The sequence below is a fragment of the Schistocerca americana genome, chromosome 4 (genome assembly GCF_021461395.2).
Source record: "Schistocerca americana isolate TAMUIC-IGC-003095 chromosome 4, iqSchAmer2.1, whole genome shotgun sequence".
Lineage (NCBI taxonomy): Eukaryota > Metazoa > Arthropoda > Insecta > Orthoptera > Acrididae > Schistocerca > Schistocerca americana.
The window spans coordinates 591,971,225-591,987,573 of record NC_060122.1 but is presented as its reverse complement, the minus strand read 5'-3'; positions in this window follow the sequence as shown (position 1 = coordinate 591,987,573).

The following is a 16,349-nucleotide window of genomic DNA, read 5'->3' as shown; positions in this document are numbered from 1 at the left end:
TAAAATTTCAGTGGCGAGGTTACACTTAGCGCAATGTCCATTAGCACTTCTATATAATTTCTGTCATTTTAAATTTTTGTGGGGAGGTTACACTTGGCGACCCTGCCAGGATCGTATTTCGTTGAGAGTCTTTTGAGCAACAGTCAGATATCTGCTCTTATTTGCTTAGATATAATTAGGATTTGGCGCAACGCTTTTATTAACTTGTGACTTTCTTTCTACAGGTCAACGGCAATTTGTTGCTCTATTGTATTTGTGTGTTGTTTTTGCATTGTGCTTATTTGTTTTGTGAAAAATTTTGACTATTGTAAAAATGCCGCGAAAGACTGTGAATAGTGTATCGCGAGGTATTATGAACGAAATTACCGACTTAAACAGCGTGACCGATAGTAATTGTGACACGCAGTGTAATGATGACAATCCTGCGTTCACTGACAATCAGTGCGTTCTAACAATTAGTAATGATGTAGACCTTAATGATGAACAAACGAACTCGATTGTGTCTTGTGTTGATTTGACGACAATTGATGACGCGGGGCACACTATTGTAATGAGCGCTGCCCTGCTTAACACAACCGATTTACTAAATTCACGTGACGAGCAGACAAATTTGTCTAATGAAAAAGAACAGATCACACAAAGTAGGACAGATTTATTTAATTCCGAAACAATGACTGATAGTATACATTTGACTGACAAACCTTTTTGTAAATCTCAAAATGACCAAATGGTTACAGAAAGTGAAACAATTCCAGATCCACCATTAAACAGCGCTGAGAATAGAAATGCTGACTTTGAGTCGAATCCAATTATGGCATTGTTGATACAAATGACTAAGCAGTTTAATGAAAGATTTGATAACAATTCCAAACAACTTAGTGAACAGGACAAAAAATTTAATAAAATTAATGAAAAACTTGACAATAATGACAAAAAACTCAAACAATACTTAAATGAAAAATTAGACGACAATTCCAGACAGCTTAGTGAACAAATTAGAGCCGTTGCCGCGCAGTGTCATGACACTAAGGAACAGTTGCGCGTGGAAATTGAGGCTTCTTCACGAAAAAATAGCGAAGAAATTAAGTCTGTTGCGCAAGAATTAAGGGAAATGCAAACAGCCGCAACAGAAACACTCAGAGACGAAATTAGCGGAGTCGCTAAACAATGCTCTGAAAAAGCTACACAATTACGGGAAGAGTTTAAAGCAATGACGGTAGAACTTTCGCGCACAGTGGACGCAAGGATAGACGCGAAATTCGAACAGCAGAACACTCAGATGAACGAGCGCTTTAATCAGCACATACAAAACAGTGATACGCGTTTCCGCAAATTTATTCAAGATCAAAACAAAGTAAAACGACAAGTCATGGAAACAATCACTGCACAAAGACAAGAGGACAAACGTAAAATGTTCGCGAAAGCAAAAACGTATGTAGACAATAATATTTCTACAGTGTCCGACAAAATTAATACCATAGAACAATTGAACGCGGAATTAAGGGATGAAATTTCTGATCTTAAATTAAAAACAGATACACACACAGTGAATATTCAAACAGTGACAGACAGATTCGAACAATTAGATCTAACACAGGATTGCGATGTCATCAAAGCTGATGTGAAAAAACTGAGCGAAACTACGCGTAAGTTGCAAAAACAGATTAATGCGTCTGACTCTAAAACCGATGATCAGGTTAAAATACTGACTGAAAAATGTGATGAATTGGCCAGTCGTATTGATGTTATCGAAAATACTAATGACAATAAATCAGACGATACTGCACCGGTTTCATTTAACCAAACACCTGAATTTCAAAATTTACAGCAGGCAATTAATGAGATCGATTCGTCTAACAACACGTTACGTAGGAAGTTATCAAATTTACAACAAGAAGTAACAGAGATGAAAAACATTTCAGTTAATAACATGCCACAACAGACGCCACTTTATGAACATGTGTCAGACTCACGCAGTGCGTATAATTTGGGTAATCTACAGAGAGTACGGGACTTAGATTCCGATCAACCACAATTCAATAGATTCTCTTACGATCCTGAACCTGTTCCATCACACAGAGATGGTAATTTCGACTACAAACATTTTCTGTCAGTGAGAAAGTTTAAGGTTTTCAAGAACGATAGAACGCAGATTCACCCACTGGATTGGATTCAACAATTTAGCTTTGCTCTTCCACCGACTTGGCCTGTCACACATAAACTTGAATTTATTTGCAGTTTTTTGGAAGGAGAACCGGCAACTCGTATGAGACCGATCGCGAGGCAATGCTATTCAGTAGAAGAGTTTCAGAATGCTTTTCTGTCAGCGTACTGGTCGAAGACGACACAGCGCGGAATTAAAGATCAGTTAATTAGTTTGCCGAATTACGAGAACTCAAATTTTCCGAGTGTGACGCAATTTTTTGAGCACATGGTACAACAAAACCAGTATCTAAGTGAGCCGTACAGTGAATCCGCACTTATACAATTATGCATTTCCAAATTACCACGGTCATTACGAGTGTCACTTCTAACAGGTCAGCAAAAAGAAAATATTTCAGCGTTGAGAGATCTTTTACAGCTCTTGGAAGTACAGCAATCTGATTATTCTTTTGTAAACAAAAATTTTTCGTATAATAAGCAAGGTCAACAAAAGTACAGCAATTATGATCAGACACGTAATTTCAATAGGAAAGATAACAGACGCTTTAGGAACGACTACTACCAAAACTCTAATAACAGCCAAAATTCTAATTATCAATATCGTCAAAATTTTCAGCAACAGGAACCACACTTTAGTAACAATAGAGGTATTTCACAACAACAACATCAAAACCAGCCGGTTAGCATACCTAACCAACAATGGAATGCACAAGGTCAACCAGGCTTTAATGTTCCGCCGCGTGCGCGTATAGTCCAAGATCCAACAAATAGTAACGTACGGCAGCAAGGAAACAACTACGTACAAAGAAGACAGTATTTCAATTCCTATCGTAATGCACCGTATAGGAATGACTATTACGACAGACGTAAAAACGATGAGCACAATTATCAGCGTACATATAACAACAGTCGGTCTCACCAACAGCAAAATCATACGCAAGAACATATTCTCATGAATGAACCCGACAGTAGGTATCATCCAGAGCGTAACACGTCTGGAAGAAGTAATAGGACAGTTCAAATAGTAGAAATGCCACAGAATCCTCCTAATAATAATAACACGTCAGATAGAATCTGACTAGATACTGTACAGAACGCATCTTCTAATAACACAAGCACTACCTTTGACACGCAAAATGTTGTTCACGAAAATGTAATTACTTTTGACGATATCAGAGACACTCTCTTGCAGGAAAGACCAGTTATTCAGAAAACCATTTCACATCCTATTATCGAAATTAAAATTGGTTCATCGAAATTCTCAGCAGTAATTGATTCCGGCTCGCCTATATCTGTAATAAATGAGGAGACTTTCAACGAGTGCAACAAAGAGAATACGTATCCGACATTACCATTAGCCAAAACCAAAGTGAAGGGAGCAGTATCGAGTAAAGGTGTAGACGTTAAATTACAGACGCATTTATCATTTTGTATCGCAGGTCACACTTTTCATTCTAATTTTTGGATTGTTCCTTTATTGACAACAGACGTAATTTTAGGTACTAATTTTCTCGTACAACACGACGCAGTTATTGATTTTCAAAATTCTTATTTAATGTTAAAGGATGAAAATGTACAATTGGCTTTAGAATTTCAGCACTCTTTATCTGCGGAAGAACAAACAATTAACCGCACAGAGGTAACATAGACTGCAATCCCACATTGTTCACGGATACGTACGTACACAACTATAATACTCCAGACGAAGCTGACTACGACGTAATGCAATTGATTTCTGATAAGGTTAAAGAGAGCAGTGCAACTACAGACGACGAACGAACGCAATTACACGAAATTCTCTTACAGCAAGCTCCAGTTTTCGACAACATTCCTGGTACTATGTCCGGCTTTATGTATGAATTTCAAGTGAAACAGCACGACACATTTAAAGCAAAGCATTATCCCATTCCATATATCCACAGAGAACAGGTTAAAAAAGAGCTGCAAGACATGCTTGATCAAGGAATTATTGAACCAGCAGTTAGTCCGTACATAAACCCGCTACATATTGTTAAGAAAAAGGATGGCTCACTTCGCCTTGTACTTGATTCACGTCACGTTAATGACATTATTATTAATGAAACTGATCGACCACAGACACTAGAGGAACTTTTACAGAAATTTCATGGTACAGCTATTTATTCTACATTAGATTTGAAATCGGGATTTTGGCAAATTCAACTTCATCCGAACTGCAGAAAATACACCGCTTTTCTCTGTTTTGGCGACTGTTATCAATTTTGCAAATTACCGTTCGGCTTAACTATTTCTTCTGCAGCCTTTATTCGCGGTTTGAACACAATTCTTCCGACAGAACTTAAGGACAGAATCACGACGTATGTAGACGACATTCTTATCGCAGAAGCTAATTGGTCTGAACACAATATGATTCTTGAACAACTGTTGCAAACTTTTCATGCACAAGGACTTACAGTTAACCTCAGTAAATCGCATTTTGGCAAAACTTCTATAAAATTTCTTGGACACGTGATTTCAGCAGAAGGCATTGCACCTGATCCGGAAAAACTTCAGGCTCTACGTGACATTAGTGTTCCTACGACGAAGAAACAACTACGCAGTTTTTTGGGATTAATTAACTTTTTTCGTAAATTTATTCATCACTCTGCTTTAGACACGCCTAGATTATGCCAATTAACAGGTAAAAACACTATTTGGTCTTGGGATAAGCAAGCACATTCTGAATTTATGAACCTGAAACATGCTCTGTTGAATGCACCACTTTTATCGCACCCAGATCTTACCAGAAATTTTTCCATTGCCACCGACAGTTCTAACACCGCTTTAGGCGTACACATTTTCCAGGAAATTGAAGAAGATGGTTCTACAGTAATTAAAAACATCGCGTTTGCAAGCCGCATTTTGTCACCTGCTGAACGAAATTATTCTGTTACAGAACTTGAAACATTATGTGTTGTATGGGCTTTTACGAGATTTAGGCATTTTCTTTATGGCAGACATACCACAGTTTACACAGATCACAGAGCGATACAATTTTTACTTTCAGCTAAATTTACTCACGACAGGTTAAGCAGATGGAAACTTTATTTACAGGAATTTAATTTTACGATTGTCCACATTCCCGGCACACAAAATGTTATAGCAGACGCACTATCGCGTTCTCTCGGCAACAATCAGCAAGACGTAGCAACCAACTTCTGCAAAACAAATTTCAGTGTCATGTACATTCAGCAAGTTGCATTTGAAAACTTTATTTCATCGTCATTACAGGACATAGCAAAGGAGCAAAATAAAGATAATGTGTGGAAAGAAATTAAACACCTTTGGCAAGATAAGAATAATGTTACGATTAGAAACCATTACACTGTACGCAATGACATTCTGTTTCGCCGCTCTTATCCTGACAGCAACAATTGGTTATTATGCATTCCTGACGAACTGGTCAACAAATTAATTTGGTACACTCATTTAAGTTACGCACATTACGGAGCACGAAAATGTTTTCTTATACTGAGACAGAACTGTTATTTTACCAACATGGAGAAACGTATACGACGAGTTTTAGCGTCTTGTAAAATTTGCCAGAAAGCTAAATCAGACATCACTTCACATATTCCTCCTTTATATCCCATTATACCTGTTAAATTAAGACACATGGCCGCTGTAGACATTTTTGGTCCGATTCCGAGAACTAACAGAGGTTTTTGCTACATCTTTGTCGCTGTTGAGCTCACTTCAAAATTTGTTACTTTTACTCCATTACGCAAAGCTACTGCTAAAACTGTTTCGAAAGCATTTGTAAAACATTTTCTATTTCATGTAGGGCATGTGATGAGAGTAATTTCTGACAATGGATCTCAATTTCGTAGTAGCGTATGGACACGCATGTTACGAGCTAGAAACATTTCTCCGATTTATATATCCAAGTACCATGCTTCTTCGAACCCCTGTGAAAGATTAATGAAAGAAATTGGTAAGCTGTGCCGAATGTACTGCCACAAAAGACATATTGATTGGGATACACACATACTCTCATTCCAAGATGTAATTAATTCCATTCCAAATGAATCCACTATGCTATCTCCGTCTGTTGTATTAAAAAACGTTGAACCACCAAACAAAATTAAAGAATTAGTAAACTTCCCTAAATGTCGTCGCCTACGACACCATGAAATAATTGACATTGCGCTGAACAACATCAAACGTGCCGCAGAGCGCCGGAGAAGACAGCAAAAACAGGTTTGTAGACGCCGAGACTTTCACGTTGGACAGAAAATATTAGTACGTACACATTATTTATCCAGTAAATTAAAAGGTAAGTGCAGTAAATTTGAACTTCTATACGCAGGTCCATATCGGATTCGCAGCATCCCTCACCCCAATGTTGTACACGTCGAAACTTTGAGAACTAGAAAATCGAAAGGCAACCACCATATCTCAAACATTAAACCGTTTATTGAATGAAGACACTTTATGATTCAACACACTATGATGTCATTTATTAATGCAATTATTTCACTTGACTAATTACTGATGATTATCGCATTTTTTCTTGGCAAGTGCCCGGCAAGGTAAGGTTAGCAGGTCGCTTTTCTTGTCGTTACACATCAGACCGTGCACATTTTCCACTTTTTGTGTATATGATTGAACTCCAGTTTTGTTTGTATGCACTATGATATAGTTAAGATATAACACACCAGTCGACTTTGACATTCTTTTTGCCCTATGACATCTCAAGATCGTGACTGTTTTACATTTTTTTGCTGCTGCATTGTATTATTCTGGGTACATTTTTGCATCTGAACACTGTCAATGTCTTTGACATATTACGTTTTCTGTCATGTTATGCTGTATGGTTAATTATGTTACCATAAACCAGTCATTATTTAGTGGGTATATGATTTAAATGCAAGACATTAATCTCTGTTCATCAATTTCAGAAAGAAATGATGCGTGTAAGAAATAAATTCAACAGAAATGGGAATTTCACCTAAGGAATGAACGAAAGAAGATGCAATAACTTCATGAGGAACAGTAAATGGATCAGGATTAACAAGAATATACTATACTCATCGTAGAATAGCAGTCTTAACTAATTTTTTCTTTCAGAATACAAGGTGATTGATGCAGGCTGTCAGACTGAACTACACATCTTAGTTTTAGTGATGAAATATGCTAGAGATAAGGAATAGTTGTATAATGAGTAATGAAGTGATTTTTGCAGATGATAATGAATACTGATGAATAATGATGAAGGATATGGTATTATGAATAATGAAGTTTTTCTTTACAGATGATGATAATAATGAAGTTATGATAATATGGATAACGAAGTGATTGATAATGAAGTTTTCTTTACAGATGAGGATAATGTTGAAGTTTTATATTTATGCTATGTAGTTATTTAAGTATTTGTTGCAGTTTGTTTTGACAGCAGGTGTTATATTGCATAGTAGGATGACGGAAAGTTTTGGAAAGGACAGCTATGGAACACATTTTATACACATTTCACTACTTGTTAATTCGAAGTTCACTACTTTTCAGCATAGTGTGCGTTTCTTCTTTCAGGTCAATAATCCATTTTGTATTTTTTCCAGGAGATGCTTGTCATGATACTTACTAAACATGTTACCTATTATACCTGTTCTAGTACTTGCATTTTATTTTTTTACCCATTTGTGTTTATCATTTATAAATGTGATCACATATACTGCCTTGTTACATAACCTTGCTACAGCTGACTCATGACGAATGACGTTACCTATCCTCATTTGCAGCAATAGGTCAAAAGCAAATAGTGTTATGCCTCAGCAATTAATTATCGATCCCAACGCAATGCATTGCTAACAAAAAAATGTATTAACAGTCCCAAATAGTGATACCAGTTTGAGAAAATCCTGAATAATACTGATTAGCTCTGAATAGTATGTCACTTGAGTAATGACTTCTTAATGAGACAACAAAAATACACATATATATAAAATAATGCTTAGTAACTGGCTAGTAATTGCCACTGTTATTGTAATGAGACTACTTGTAATTCCCATGATTATTAATGCTATGACTATAATTAACTGATTTTTAATAATGACTTCGTAATGATCTGAATAATACTGAATGAGGAACAATGCTTTATACTATTCGATACCTGATGGCCACTGAGTGCTAATAATTAGTGTCACTTAATGAATTGTTATTAATTATGCCATTAATTAGCTCTTGTTTTCAATGTTCATACTTTGTAATTGGAAATGAATGTGACTGTTTAATAATGCTTTGTAATTAGGAAAAAGCTAATGATTATTACTATTGAAATGACAAATGATTAATTAACTATGCTTTATAATTGAAAATGAATGTGACTGTTTAATAATGCTTTGTAATTAGGAAAAAACTAATGATTCTTACTATTGAAATGACAAATGATTAATTAACTATGCCATACTTTGTAACTGGAAAAGAATGCGATTGTTTCATGATGCTTTGTAATTAGGAGAAGGTTAATGAGTAATACAATATTGGAATGACAAATGATTAATTAACTATGCCATGCTTTATAATTGGAAAAGAATGCGATTGTTTCATGATGCTTTGTAATTAAGATAAGGTTAATGATTATGCTTTGTAATTAGGAGAAGGTTAATGATTAATACAATATTGGAATGACAAATGATTAATTAACTATGCCATACTTTGTAACTGGAAAAGAATGCGATTGTTTCATGATGCTTTGTAATTAGGAGAAGGTTAATGATTATTACTATTGAAATGACAAATGATTAATTAACTATGCCATACTTTGTAACTGGAAAAGAATGCGATTGTTTCATGATGCTTTGTAATTAGGAGAAAGTTAATGATTAATACTATTGGAATGACAAATGATTAATTAACTATGCGATACTTTGTAACTGGAAAAGAATGCGATTATTTAATAATGCTTTGTAACTAGGAAAAGAAAGTTACTGATTTTATGTAATACAATTAATGAACATTTTTCTGTAATACTACATACATGGTACAGAAATGTTCAATAACTGGGCTATGAATGCCGCAAACTACTACTGTAATTGACAATATTATGTGACTTAATGTCCTTCACCTCATGAGCTAACTACCCTGAATTACTGCGATGTCCATTTGTCCTGTTTATCCTAGTGATCATGGAGCACTATCTTTGGTTTTGCACTAATTCTACGTTGGTGTGCCTTGTAAGAGCGTGGTGTTGACACGACATGCTGTCCACCACCGTGAGCGATGAAGACGTTATTATGGCCCCACTGTTTGGTGTACCTAATGTACTGCCAAAATGAAAACATGGAACATTACTACGACAGTTCAGTGTCTTGGGCTACACTGATAAATTCTGATGGGAAAAGAACTTCAAGTTGTGTCACTTGGTGTTGTACTTCTGTGGAAAGATATGGACTTTCAGAACAGCTGTGTGCAATCTAAAGTGCTACAACCATGATGCAATCCTTCCCTTTCCTATCCTAATTCTTGTCACATAGTGAAAATCATTTTTGCTAACATTATTTATGTTCATGGCTATACATTTTTTCAATTCGCTAAACTCCAGTGCGAGTACACTTATGTCACTGGTCGACATGACTTTTTTTTTGCTATTACGTTTATTTATTGCCAAAATGCTAAAGACATTTTTTTGATTTGTTCTGAAGTACAGTATATGTGCACTTTTGTCTTTTATATTGTATATACATTTTTTATTTTCTGAACTACAGTGCATGTGCACTTCTGTTAGGTGTTAATATGTTTTCTACTGAACTTCGGTGCCTGTACACTTTTCTCATTTTTCAATATGATTTCTACTATTATGTATATTCAATACTTTAATGCGAATGCACTTATGTCATTTGTTACTAATTGTACATACATTTCATCAATTACTGATATGTTCTCAACTGCAGTGCATGTGCACTCATGTCACTTGTCAACATAATATTTTGCCAGTCTGTTTATTTGTTCTGAATATGCTAAAGAATTTTTTTTTCAGTGCCTGTGCACTTTGTTATCTGTCAAATAATTTGTATATACATTTTTCTGATTTGCTACTATGTTTTGTACTCACATTTTGTCTTTGTCTGATATATTTTGTACTTAGTGCGTGTGCACAACATTTAAATATTCTGTAAGTTGTAGAATTTTGTTAATTAAAGAAAAATTTTGCCGCGCTTGGCAAGTCCAAATGACTCACCATCGCTGCCAAATTTTTGCCCCCCCCAGTGGAGGATTATGAAACACGTATGTAACATAGCAGCGATGGCTAGGCATTGTAGCATCTGTGACCAGAGAGTATGCGCTTGACCGCGCGAGTGTTGCGAGCGGTTCTCAGTCTGTCGGTTAGTCGTTGCGAGTCTGTAGCTCTGTCTAGTTGAGGGCAGTACTCTGTCAGTAGTCGTCGCGTGCTGTACGCTAGTAGTCGTCATGCAGAGCGGTCGGTCAGTGGTAGCAGTCCAGTGGGATTGCGTGATGTGGTCTGGCGACAACACTGGTCAAGATGCTGAATGAGGTATACTGTTAATTAAGATAATCAACGGATAATGTAAAGTTTAATTATTGTAACTAATTTTCAACAAGTGCCCCCAATAATAACTTTGATTTCAAAAGCAATTTTACATAAAATTTTCATTTAATTGAAGTAACTATTTCGTTCCACTTCCCCTAAACAAAAGTTTCAGTTTTCAAATAGATTATAAAAAAAAAACAGGAATATTATTATTTGCAATGCAGTTCCTCCAAGCGGTGCGCAACAACAAGAGCAGAAATTTGACTAGGTGTTGCAATGAGGTAAGAATTTAATTTTGATTTTTGCACAGGGCCAAAGACCGATATTTCGGTTTAATTGAATCATTATTATCACTGAGATTTTCTTATCACTGAATGGACTTTAATTTTTTATGAAGAACTTATACTTGAGTCAGATTGCGATTCTCACTTTTATTGTCATTAAATTTAATTGCCAGGGAGGTTACGTTTGACTCCTATTCATTTATTGTTTCTGTCTTTAAAATTTCAGTGGCGAGGTTACACTTAGCGCAATGTCCATTAGCACTTCTATATAATTTCTGTCATTTTAAATTTTTGTGGGGAGGTTACAAGCTGTCACATAAACTAACCACTGTGCCATCTGGTATCTCACTGAAAGTACTTTAAATCCAGAATATATTTTCAAGTAAACCAAAATGTTGCATTAAAATCTCATTAGCAGTACTGGTAAATGTTCTAAGTATGTGAGCCTTATAGTCGTTACGTAATCGTGCAACAAACAAGCAAGAATGTACACACACAATAACACTGTGACGTCTGTTCACTATAACAATGCATTCGTCATTTCTGTTTAAATAAGTTCTCTTGGTTCTTGATTGGATATTTAACTTCAAACATTGTTGTATGTTAACAGATTCTAAGTCTGACAAAGCATATTAGTAATGTGAAGCGAAAAATTTTATGACAAAGACTAAGTTAAAAAGCAGATTATCTTTCAATAAATGGTTTTACATGTGAAACCTGGTGTAAACCTTTACTCTTCATAGTACTCAGAGTTTCAACTTCAACGCAATTATCATGTGGTATGCGTCGGATTCTGTAAGGTCCATTGTAAACTAGAAAGAATTTGTGACTCAAGTGTTTCTTCTTATGTGACAATGAATGAGCTTTAATGAGAACTTTCTGACCAATATACAACTTCTTTGCATTTGCTTTACCGTGTAGTTTTCTCCTTTTGTCTGCTGCAGATTTTATATTTTTAAGAGCCAAATCAATTATGTCTTTGTGTCGAAGTTTACGTGTATTCGGGAAAGGTACAAGCTCTCTGATTCTGTTCGGTGGTTCTTCATTCTTCAGTACAAGAGTAGGTGGTCAAGCAGTGGAGTCGTGAGGCATTTCATTCAGCACGTTTTGAAATAAGTGTAAATATCTGTCCCAATGCTGATGCTTTCTGTGACAATAAAGTCTGCAAAGCTTATTGATTTCTTTCATAATCCGTTCAGACGGGTTGCAATGTGGTGAGTACAATGAAATAAAAACAGGTTTGATTTTATGGTTGCGAAGCATGCGTGACCAAACAGCAGATCTGAATTGCGGTCCGTTATCTGAAATGACTTTACTAACGTGTCCAACTTCACGTAAGAAATTTTTAACAAAGGCGTTGGATACAGACCGTCCAGTGGCTTTACGTAACGGAGTGAAAGAAACAAATTTTGAAGTAAGTTCAACAGCGACTAGAACGTACGAAAATCCATTAGATGTTCTGACAAGCGGTCCCAAGAGATCAACAGCAGCAAATTCTTTTAATTTAGAAGGAATGATAGGAAACAACGGAGCACGATGTGAGACAGTAGATGGTTTCGCCTTTTGACAAAGTTTACAAATAGACAAGACTCTTCGAATTCGCTTTTCCATATTGTTAAAATAACAAGCCGTTCGAAGAATATGATAACATTTTCGTGGGCCCAAATGTGCGTAGCTGAAATGAATGTACCAAATGAGCTTATTAACAAAATCGTCTGGAATGCAAAGTACCCATAGCTTGTCATCAACAGTGCAGCGTTTGAAGAGTATGTTGTTTCTAACCAGGTAATAATGCCGAATCTGTGTGTGCGTCTTTTCATGCCATTTGCTCTTGATGTCTTTCCAAATCGGATCTTTATCTTGTTCATGAGCAATGTCCTTTAAAGATGTGGTGATGAAGTTTTCAAAGGCGACTTTCTGAATGTAAAGAATACTGAAATTTTTCTCGAGGTTGCCTTCTGTGGTACTTTTCTCAAGCCCAGCCGGTGCGCGTGACAGCGCGTCCGCAACAATGTTCTCCTTGCCGGGAATGTAGACTATTGTGAAGCGGAATTCTTGCAGAAACAATGCCCAACGTTTTAACCTGTCATGATTTAATTTTGAAGACATAAGAAATTGTAATGCACGATGATCACTGTATACTTTTACGTGCTTACCAGAAAGAAAGAAACGGAATTTGTTAAATGCCCAAACGATAGCTAAAGCTTCTAATTCAGTAACGGAATAATTTTTTTCAGATTTTGTTAGCACTCGGCTAGCAAAAGCAATGGTTTTCTGAATGGTAGTGTCATTTTCTATGGCTTCTTGAAATAAATGGGCACCAAGACCGACTTTAGAAGAATCCGTGCTAAGGCAGAAATCTTGTGACAGATCTGGATGAGCTAAGATTGGCGCATGAAGTAACGCTTCTTTCAAAGAATTGAATTCCAACTGTGCTTGTTCGTCCCAGTTCCAAATAGTATTTTTTCCAGTGAGAGAACAAAGTTTTGGTGTAACAAGAATTTGCATATTCAGAAAACGACGGTAAAAATTTACGAGACCTAGAAAACTGCGGACTTGTCTTTTTGTGGATGGAACTGGAATGGCTCTGATTGCTTCTAACTTTTCAGGATCCGGCTGAATGCCTTCAGAAGAAATAATATGTCCCAAAAACCTCACCTTTGACCTACCGAATTCAGACTTTTCCAAGTTAACTGTAATTCCAGATTCTGCAAAAATACGTAACAAACTGTTGAGGATGCGATTATGTAGTTCCCATGAAGCTTCTGCTATTAGAATATCGTCCACATATAAGGTGATGTGACGTTTTAAGAACTCAGGTAATATGGAATTTAGCCCGCGAATGAATGCTGCTGAAGAAATGTTCAAACCAAAGGGAAGTTTCCGAAACTGATAACAAACGCCGAAACAAAGGAAAGCTGTGTATTTTCTACATTCTGGATGAAGTTCGATTTGATAAAAGCTGGATCTGAGATCAATGGAAGACAACACTTTTACACCATTAAAATTTTGAAGAAGTTCTTCCAACGTTTGCGGCCTGTCTGTTTCAGGAATAATGATAGTATTGATTTGTCTCGAATCTAAGACAAGTCTGATCGATCCATTTTTCTTTTCAACAACATGTAATGGATTGTTGTATGAGCTTACTGCAGTCTCAATAATGCCCTCGTCAAGCATAGATTGTATTTCTGTTCTAACACGGTCCCTATAATGTGCTGGAATTACATATGGTCTAACACAAAATTTAGTATGCTCACGAACACGAAATTGGTATTGAAATCCCTTGATTGTTCCTGTTTTATGAGTAAAAACTGTGGAATGTGCTTGTAAAATCTCAAAAAGGTCCTGCCTATCAGTGTCATTACAATTCTCAATTGTTTGAATTTTATTCTGAATTAACTTATTAGTGTCAAATGCGCCGTCGATATCATCCCTGTCAGTACTTGCAGAGTGATTGTTAGTGTCTAGTTCCGTAGAAAATTCCGAACTGTTGTCTAACAGAAGGTAAAGCCGATTAATTTCCTCGTCATGGTTTGAGAGCCAATCTTCAAATTTCAAAGCTATTGACTTACCTTCTTTCTCTAAACTTATTTCAGCATCGTGAAAGTTTAAGATTGCTTTGTATTCATTCAAAAAGTCTACTCCCAATATAATTTCCGTCGACAATAATGGAACAATAAGAAAGTTCATAGAGAAGCTGTGGCTTTGACAAAAGAATTCTAAATTGGTTTGCTGGCGTACATCTACACTTTTTCCAAAGATTGCACCTTGTAATTTAATCTTACGTAACGGAAGTGTGGAACAATCGTTCGATTTGTTGCATTTGCTAAAGGCTGTTTCACTAATTACTGAAATGGGACTGCCAGAGTCAAGTACTGCCGTAAATTTTACATCATTTACTGTAATGTGAATCACAGGATATGCAATATTGTTATGTTTTATGTCGTGTTCCTGGAGTAAGATGTCCCTAATGTCTTCCATTTTTACGTAATTACTAGCTACGGCAGCTGCGTCGTTAGTGTCATAAGAACGTTTTGTGGCTGCCAGCGGTGTGAGTCATTGCCTATTGTCTCTTTGTTGGCGAGCGTCGTTATTGGGATTTGGAGACCTAACTTCTACAAATTCACCGTGACGAGAGGGCCCTGCCCTGTTTAAATCCCGCCAGTTCTGATGCAATTCAGGTCTGTCGTTACGATCACATCGTCTGTCGTCATGTCGGTAGTTCCTGTAGTTTCTTTCTTGTCGGTCAAGTGGTGGAGAATTTCTCCTTGAATCGTAACTGCGCGCTGGACCGTTGCGTCTAGAGTTATTCTGTCTCCCTTGATAATAATTATTTTGGTTTCCAAATTGTCTGTTTCTCAGATTGTCTCTGTGATAGTCACTACCGCGGAGAGGTGATCTTTCCCTGTAATTATTACTACTCTGCCAACGGTTGTAATACGGGTGGTGTCTGTTTCGGTCACGATTTGTGTTGTGAGAATAGCCTTGTCGCGTCCAGTTATTATTTCTTTCATCGCGGAATTGCGACTGATGTGATCTGTAATTGTTGTGCTCCTGCGTTCCGCGATTGTCAGTGTCACTTTCCAGTTCTTGTAACAGTCCCTGAAAAGCTTCAATGTCGTCTTTGCAACGTCCTGCCAAAATAATATGTCGTAAATGTTCAGGTAATTTGATTAAGCAAATGCGGATGAGTTCTGAGGGGCTGTATGGGTTTGACAGGTACTGATTCTTGTGCAACATGTCTTCAAAATATTTCACAAGACTGGAGAATTCAGATTGTTCGAAATGTTTCATCATTATGATACCATGTTTTACTCGATCTTGTGTGGCTTGAGACCAATATGCTGAGAGGAAGGCATGGTAAAATTCTCCTTCACTGTGGCAATCGTGAATGACCGATCGCATTCTTACAGCTGGTTCATTCTCTAAGTAGCCACACATAAATTCTAATCTGTGTTCTAACGACCAGTTGGGAGGAAAACAATGCGAGAATTGATGGAGCCATGCTTGTGGATGAATGTCGTTGCCAGAATTCTTAAATGTTTTGAATTTACGTGTAGTAATGAACAGCTTATAGTCAAAATCATCATGTCGGCGAGTCGCATATCGGTCATTGTTACGTCGTTTCGGCGGTTCCATTTCAAAATTCGGTGCACCTTGCCAATTTCTTTCATAACTTCCGAAATGCCCTTTGTTATTATTTTGCGGCTTTTCCGTATTTCTATGTCCCTCTTCCCGTATTGGGGCGCGAGTGTCCTCTGAAATACGTAATTCTTGTACTACTTGTGCCAACTGATCTTGTACTTCCCGGATTTCTCTTTTGTACTGTGTATTGATTTGATTTTGATTTTGTTTGAATTTTCTTATTTGTTCATACTCTTCTGTGTCAGTGAAGG